The 9143-nt window shown below is 34.4% G+C and overlaps 1 protein-coding gene across 2 annotated transcripts in view; it reads left to right on the top strand.

Moving 5' to 3' along the window:
• Positions 1-8460: 8460 nt before the first annotated feature.
• Positions 8461-9143, top strand: part of R3HCC1L (R3H domain and coiled-coil containing 1 like) — a 39764-nt gene continuing 39081 nt past the window's right edge. For both annotated transcript variants that reach the window (XM_037050789.1, XM_037050788.1), the window contains exon 1: positions 8461-8543. The gene's annotated coding sequence lies outside the window, so the exon portion shown is untranslated. The remainder of the gene's footprint in view (positions 8544-9143) is intronic.

Below are 9143 nucleotides of genomic sequence, written 5' to 3'. Positions count from 1 at the left end.
TAACATTTGGTGCCAAATTCAGTGTTATTACATTGTAGATACAATGACAAAAAATAACCTTACATTGAAGAACTTAACAGTTTAGAAGAGAGCTGGCCATGCAAACCCATAATAGCAAAGCAGTATGATAATTGCTTTAATGAAGGTGAAGGTGTATACTGGGAACTTGTAGGTAGGACCTTAATGTATCAGGGGAGTTAGTGACAAAGTTATAGAGGAGGTAACCTTTATGGTAAGAATTGAAGGACAGGTAGAGACTTTCAGGTAGGTATCCAACTGAGAAATGGTATGCCTTAAACCACAGGGGTGTAAGAAGGCAGCTGGGTATGTTTCCTGTGCGACCAGAAATCGGAATTGATGACATTGAAAGTTTGAAATCAGAAGTGGCGAGATGAGGTTGGGCAGATGGGCAGTTCTAGGGGTGGCAGTGGAGCTAGATCACGTAGGGTCAGATGTGCTCTGCGGGATACTTTAAAGTTTGTGCACGCTGAAGAGCCGCTCAAGAATTTTGAACAAGGAAATGACCAAATCTGATTTGTATTTTAGAAAAACACTGGAAGCAGTGTAGAAGTAGAATGAACAGTGCTTGGTAATTGGTTGAAATGTCAGGGATAATGACTCCTAGGTTTCTGGCTCGAACAACTGGGTTGTTAGTGATGCCATTCACAAACTATGAAATTAAGGAGAGAAGAACAGTGAATCTTTCTGAGGGGATGGCTAGAAATTAAAAGTATATCATCATCTTAGTGCTCAGAAATCTATTGGTTTACTTGTGTCACATAATATTTTATATATTACACTTAATTATAAATGTGCTAAATCTACTTTTCAGATATTTTTAATTCCTTTACAGATAGATATATGTGCTGCTGAATTGAAGGATGTTTGCATCTCTTAGTTTTGCCTGTTTGTAAATAAACCAATGACAATAAGAAATGTTTTTGATAGTATAGTGATACAAAGGAAGTTGTTTTATTAATAATATGCAAAGAAATGATTCTGAATCTAGGGTCCTCCACAGTTTTAAACTTAATAAAAAAGCCCTCTTTTCAGGGAAAAAAAGTTACATTAGAAAAAATGGTCCTAAATTTGTTGAGGGTAACTTTTTACCACATACAGATTGTTCTCTAATCTGTCTTGTTTTCTGATTTATGAAACGTAAGTAGACTCTACTTTTTAATGCTTTGGGGGGGAATCATTTTGAACATATGAAATAAAAAAGTGTGTGTGCAGAGATAAGCTTATCTATGCATTAATTTTTTAGTTCTTTTCTTGGTTTGGCATATTTCCTTGTTTCTAAAAGTGAAAAAATATGAAACAGGTAAAGCACAAGAGAAAAAAGCAGACTGTTCATTCTTGTGACAGTACAGATATGTCACAAGATCAGAACTGTCCCATTAGAAATATAACATGGGCCACATAGTATTTAAAAAAAATTTTTTTCTTTAAATTTGTGACCCCATTCTTGTCTCTCTTTTTTTTTAGACTTTTTTTTTTTAATTTATTTATTTATCTTTGGAGCGGAAGGAGAGAGGGAGAGAAACATCAATGTATGGTTGCCTTTTGTGCGTCTCCTGCTGGGAACTGGCCTGCAGGGAACTGGCCTGCAACCCAGACATGTGCCCTGACTGGGAATCTAACAGCAATCCTTTGCTTCGCAGGCCTGTGCTCAATCCACTGAGCTACACCAGCCAGGGCTGTATTTTGAAAATTTTTTATTGATGTATTTTTAGAGAAAGGAGAAGGGAAGGAGAAAGAGAGGGAGAGAACATCAATGTGTGGTTGTGTCTTGCACCCCCCGCTACTGGGGACCTGGGTGCCCAACCCAGGCATGTTCCCTAGACTGGAAATTGAACTAGCAACCTTTTGGTTCATAGGCCTGTGCTCAATCCACTGAGCTACACCAGCCAGGGCCATGTATATTCTCTAGTAGCCACATTTAAAACTACAAAAATAAATAGATGACATTAATGTGCTTGTGTAACCCATTATATCCAAAATAGTACCATTTCAACATACAATTAATACAAATATTAATGAGACGTTTTACTTTGGGGGGGCAGTATACCAAGTCTTTGAAATCCAGCAGTATTTTACATGCATAGCACATTTCAATTTAGACTAGCCACTTTTCAAGTGCTTAGTAGCTATGTGTGGCTAGTGGCTATTGTATGGACATTGTATATCTAGATCCATTCTTGACCAGAAAGTAAAGATTGCTCCAACATTCTGTAACATTTGAAGGTGTCTTTTCAACATCAAGTAATTTATGTGCTGCTTATTTTATTGTCTTGTCAAGTATGTTAAAGAAGTCATTCTTTTCTTCATTCATCTTTTCCCTAATTATAGCGATTTTGTCTAGTAAAGATCTGTTTATCAATTTTCATTGCCTTTGCTTTCTTCTATAGCAATTTATAGTAATGGTCTCATACTAAAACAATAGCAAATCTTTGAATTTTAGTGATTTTGTTTGTAATTACAAAAATACTCCATTTATGGCCCCGGCTGGTGTGGCTCATTTGGAGCAGTATCCTGTAGACCGAAGAGTTGCAGATTCGATTTCCAGTCAGGGCACATGCCTGGGTTGCGGCTTTGGTCCCTGGTCGGGGATCATACAGGAGACAACCTATTGATGTTCCTGTCCTCCCTCTCCCTCCTTTCCCCCTCTCTAAAATCAGTGAGTGTATCCTTGGATGAAGATGAAAATAATAATAATAATAATAAAAATACTACATTTATGTTAACAAACTTCAACAGTGCTGTGGTATATGTATAAAAAGTTAATAATTCTTAATTCTTTTCCCTTATTGTTTTACTCTACCAGTTTTAACCACTGTTAAGAGTTTAGATAATAGCCTTTCTCCACTTAGGATATACATTTATGAGAAATTCTTGTGAAGTGAGAAAATTAGTACTCTGAAAATACCTTCATTAAAATGAAGACTAAAGTTTTATAGTTATTAATGAAAAAAAGATTTGTTAGGGACAATTTTCTGAAATGAAAACATTTATTTTACTGTATATGTAATAAAATTTATGTTGTAATTACAGCTGTGCTAATTCTTAGAATTAACAAAGAATGATGTACTTTCTTGGTATAATTATTCCACTAAAATTGTGAAATAGTCTTATAGCATCCTTCACTTTGTTTGATTTTCTTAGGATTTATCATATAGACTAGACTAGTGCATCAGTTTTACCAAAACAGTGGGAGCTTTAGCAATTTCTCAAGAGATTTTTCTTACTCCCTTGACATTTTCTTCCTTTTTTTTGCTGGGTTTTCCCTTCTTCAGTCATTCACTGGTGTGATTCTGCCTTGTCATTATTCCCCAAGGGTCTTGTTGTAAGATGAGCACTTTTTTCAGTATTATTTTCATAGACTTCATGAAATCCTGCGCTCTTTTCAAGTTTTGCATTTTTCACTTTACAGTTGAGTTGCATGTGTTTACTTTGTATTATTGGATTTTTATAACATTAGACTGTTAGAGACTGGTGGGCAAAGCCAGGATACATAGTTGAAGTACATGTAAGTGTCAAGTAGAAATGGGTTCTGTATTACAAGGGCTTTTGATTCCCTGTGCAAGCTTGTAACTTAAGGAACTCAACAATAGCTAACTTTATTGAGACTTTTACCATGACTGGCAAATATCTGTATGTGCATTATTTTATTTAATCTATTGATTGTCCTTGTGACATAAATGTATTATTATTGTCGTTTTATGCTTTGAGTAAGGCTTAGAGTGGTAACTTTTCCCACAGTAAATTTAAGTAATATGTCTGAGGTCGAAGCTAGTCAAGTCTGGAGCTATGTTTCTGACTCAGGAAGGATAGCCCATACTTGACGTCACGCTCATGTACACACATACACTTGTGTGCAAAAAAATGAATTGGATCACAATTTTTTTCATTTAGGATTATGTTTTGGATATCGGTCCATTTGGATATATGAATGAGCCATAATTTTAAGATATTTCTCTTTTAGATTGTTTACATTTTTTGCTTATTTTTTATTTTACTAAGGTTGCTTTTCTTGGTAACTGAAGGTTTAGATTTTAATAACCATGTGTGATATCGGAGTGGGGGCATTGGACCTGGGAGCAGTGAGTTGGAAACTGAGTTCACCTCCCAGAGCCTTGAATCTCAAAGCATTGTACTCTCAGTTATAGAAAGAAAATACAGAAGCTTGTCTGTGTTCATCTGGGTTCTGAGTGAAAGAGAAAGTTTCCTGAGATTTTGTAGCTATTGTTTTACTCTCCTGTGAGTTTGAGTTTTATAATTTATACTTACTGCATGGGTCCAGGCCAGAAAACCTCAATCTTAATGCAGAACCACTCCATAGAGGAGCACTTGTCTGTCTGTATGGAATTCCCGTTGCTGTTGATAATTCCCCACTGATGTTGAGCTCGATACTCAAAGTTACAAAAAAAAAATTGACGGTGCCTAAAACAAAAGCCGGAGACCCAAGAGACAGCAGAATTAAATTCTCAAGAACTTTAGAAAGTAGAACTATTAAATAAGAAATGCTTAGCACTTATTATACAAAATCTAAGTAAAAAATTAACTTTAAAATAAATGCCACAATTATACTATTATATATTAAATAATAAGTGTTAAAATATTAAAGATAAAAGAAGATAACAAATATAAGAACAACAACAAAACTATTTATAAGACCAAAGAGATCAGGGCAGGGTAGGGGACAAATAGGACTTTAGTCACTAAAATTTAAAAACTGAATGACTAGGATAAAATGCAGAGTAGACGAATGTGAAGAGAAAACTGTTGATGTTCTAGATGAATATGAGAATACTGCCCTGAATGACTAGAACTGGTAAGACTCAGAGCTAAAATACTCAAAATAGTGTTGCCCTAGTAGAGGGCAGTCTACAATGCTAAACACACAGTAGACACTTGAGAACACCAAATTTTTAAGAGAATATCTTGAGAATTACCAAAGAGGAAAAAGAGATACCTGCAAAAAGCAATGACAAACTGACAACAGTTTTTTTAACAGTAACAATAGAAATAAAAATTTATTAAAGGATGGGAGCATTTATTAAAAGATGAAAACTAAGTACATGTGGCCCTGGCTGGTATGGCTCAGTGGACTGAGTGCCAGCCTGTGAAGCAAAGGGTCACCAATTCGGTTCCCAGTCAGGGCACATGCCTGGGTTGTGGGCCAGTTCCCCCAGTCGGGGGCATGCAAGGGGTAACCGCACATTGATGTTTTCTTCCCTTTCTCCTTCCCTTCTCCCACTCTCTAGAAATAAATAAATAAAATCTTTTAAAAAATTTATGTATAAGCCTGGGCTTACTTCTCCTTAAATGTTTGGTATAACTCATCTGTAGTACTGTCTGGGAATGGTAATTTTTGGTGAAAATGTTTAAAAATGATAATGTTAAAGGTCTATTGAAGCAGGCTTATACATAAATCTTTAACTTACATAACATTGATATGTAAGTTAATAAATGTTACAGTAACCTTGATAACCCAATCATGTAATTCCCAGTACTAGAAAGGAAAATGATACATGAACATACACACAAAATTCTCAGTAGAGTATTGGCAAGCAAGTCAGGCAGTTTTCCTGACATTGGATATTCTATATTTTTCCGTGAATTTGAAGTGCCACATTTGTCATACAATGAATTCCCAGGTAAGTGTGGGTCCATGTGAGTTTTGAGCAGGGGAGGGTATATTTGCGTGCTTCACCTGCCATCTTGAATTGAAATTTGAATTGTTGAACCTTGCATTCAGGATATTTGCATAGGTATTTTAATATATACTGTACATAAATATTTTTCTATCGTATAGTTTTGCAAGTCATTTGAAGCAGATGTCAGGGTCAGAACTCAATATATTCCTCATTTGAGGCATTTCATTGTACAGAATATTTTAGTTCAAACAAATGTAAGTTGAAAATAGATATTAAATATATTGTCTACGTATTTATCACAAAATATGTTTTTCTCCCACACTTTCTCACATGTATGCTTGTTAATATGAAATGACTGTGCCTCGTCTCCTTCCCAAAGGAATTTGAAATGGCTTTAAAAAGGGACAGAGAAATAGACATTACCAGACACTTGGAATGGGTTAATCATTGTGCTTAAACACCAAACTTAATTCTGTGCTTTCTTCCTTCTTTTTATAAATGGGACATTTGATGAGGTGATAGTTACTTTCAACTTCAATTTGTAAAAGTTAAAAAATGTTTTTAGTATATTGACCAACTATGAAAGCTAAGATTGGGGGGTACCTAATTGAGGGAATCTTAATTTCTGTGGTGAGGAAGGATATATAGTTTCCTTTTTTTTTGTGAAAAATGCCAGGTGTTGACTAGTAAATGTGAAGGGACTTGTAGAGTTGGAAAATCATCATTTTGCCTCCATTGTAATAAATTTTGGATCAGACTAGAATCATTAGTATATGTAAAATCTAGGGGAAAATTTTGTTGAGGAGCAGGATATTTACATGCTTATTAAATGTTGCCCCACAGACTATTTATTAATTGCAAGGGGGAGAATATAACACAATAATTATACAGTAGAGAAATTGGACGATACCTTGACCAGGTGATCAAAGTTGATATCACCACTGGAGGAGAGATGGAAATCATGTTCCTCCAGATGTGATGCCTTGATAAGAACACATGACCACCTCTGTACTACAGTAAATGAGGGGTGTTCAATTAAAAGGGAGGAGGAGCTAGTCTTTAGAAAATGTCAGAGTCGTAAAAGACAATGAAAAGCTGTGGAAACTTGCTAGAATATGGGAGGCTAAGGAGACATGGTAACTACCCGATTCTAAACTGGATCGAGTATTGGAGAGGGAGATAATGTTACAAAGGAAAGTAGAGAGTCATCTAACAAAATCAGAATACTTACATTAGATCTGATAAAAATGTCAGTGTCAGATTTGCTGATATTTTTAACTTGTAATTGTTTAAGAGGATATGCCTATTTATAAGAAATATACTCTGAAGCATTTCAGGGTAAAGGGTCGTGATGTCTGTAATTTGTCCTTAGAAGGTTCAGGGGCAAAAATTGTGTGTAGAGAGAGGGGCGAGAGGGACATGCATGGTTGTGAGAATGATAAAGCAAAAGAAGTAGTTGGACAGGTACTGATAAAACCACTTAGAACATGGTAAACAAGTTAAAACTTTTAAAAGTGAGAAAGAAAAGATTAAGTGCTTTTAGTAAATACCTGGGTGGGAAAATTTTAATCCAAGACACATTTTAAAAATTGCATATGACAGGCACTCCTTCTCCCAGTATTTTAAAGGCCTTTCATGTCTACATTTGTAAAAGAAATTTATGAAAACACAACAGGTTTTTAAATTGAATTGGCATTATCTTGAAAGTCCACAGGGTGGGGATGCTACTCTTTTCTGTGTCTGAATTATTATGAAAGGATTGTCACAGCCAGTTTTGTATTAGAGCATCTCCCACTTGACTGAGAAAGGTGATTGTTCGAATTTAGGAATTTTGCAACCTGATTGTTAAACATAGCTAGTATTAAAATTTAAATTGCATAGCTTACTATTATTAATAGATGACATTTATAAAAAATAGTAAATACTCAAAGTTCATTGCTTTATAGTTATTTTACTACATAATACTATGATCAATGACCTTGAATTATTTTTGTATATTGTACCTTTATAGTTGAAATACTGTATCATGTGCTACTGTGAATCTTTTCCTGTTATTGTGTTGAATGATATCACAGTGATATCTTAAAATTAGCCAAGGTGGGAATATTTACACCACAGAATTTGGCAAATGTTATAAATCCAAGTTTGATAATTGTTTATTGATTGCCTAGACTTTAAGTGATGGAGAAAATTATAATAACACAAACTTAAATGTGTCATGCCTTTAGTTATTACATTGTGCATAGCTCAGAAATTGAGGATATATTTGATTCAAAAATGATTATCACTTCACATTGTTGATATTACTGACATAACAAAAATATCAACCAGTTCGCCAAACTAGACTTGGAAAAGCCAGTTGCTAAACATTTACTAGCACACTGCTGGTCATGGCATACTTGAATTTAGTGTTTTGATAAGAAATAGATAAAAGTATAAATTTATTATTTTGTTATTCAGCTCTAGGAAATTGTATCATGACAATATGTGGGCATTAACTTAAAAAAAAGGAGGATTGGGATTTACAAGTTATTAGCTGTAGCATCTAATGTTAAATTTGAAGTCTTTGATATGTGTCTGTTGCAGACGAGAAATAGAATCGTAGAATTTAGTTTTAAGAATGCTTAAAATTGATTCAGACCAACTTATCTTACAGACAGAAATTCGTTCACAATGTATTTAAATGATTCTAGATACAGGGTTTGTTACCTAAAAATAATGTTGGAGAACTCTAGAGGTGGATGGAGTTCTTTTTATATTGAGCTAAACTTTTTTCCTTTCTCCTTTTTAAAATTTCTACCAGTTGGTTCTGGTACTGCCTTCTAGAGAAATACAGAAGCATAGAAACCTGGAAGAGAACACTTGTTCTCTTTATCAGGCATAAAGGTAACTGTGATGTTTCTGTTTAGACCTCTCTGGGCAAGAAGTAGACAGCAGACCACTCAGTTCCTTTAAACATACATCGTATCATATATTTTCTAGACTCTGTAATCTAAGACTGTGTTGCCTTTCTAAACTTCCACGATAGTTTAACTCTTACTGGCTTTGTAGATGAAGTTTAAAAAAGCCTTTAGATTTTTTTTGTGTATGGGGAAATTGTATACAAGTCAAGTCTTTTGTATTAGATTCTTTTTAACCCAAAGCAGATCTTGGTGTTTATTCATTCTTTTGTCATGATATTTCTTTCAGCACAGCATTTCAAATTGTAAAAATGATACTGAATTGTGATTTTACAATTTTTGGTGTCTATTAATCCTGTTATGTATCAGTTACATACTTGATAAGCATTCAATGTCTATTGTTGTTTAACAATAGACACCCAAATTATTTAAAATAATTGAACTTCAAAGGGCTATGGGGACATAGTCCTCCTTTAAATAACCTTTTCTAAATTTACCTCTATCCATTATCATTACTTTTTTGTTGTATACCTATCCACTTCTGTTTAGTATATCACGTTTTACTGTCTTACATACAAAAGTTCAT

Source organism: Sturnira hondurensis, unplaced genomic scaffold, assembly GCF_014824575.4.
Source record: "Sturnira hondurensis isolate 20B ecotype Veracruz unplaced genomic scaffold, ASM1482457v3 Scaffold0006849, whole genome shotgun sequence".
Lineage (NCBI taxonomy): Eukaryota > Metazoa > Chordata > Mammalia > Chiroptera > Phyllostomidae > Sturnira > Sturnira hondurensis.
This window is presented reverse-complemented; position numbering and strand designations above follow the sequence as displayed.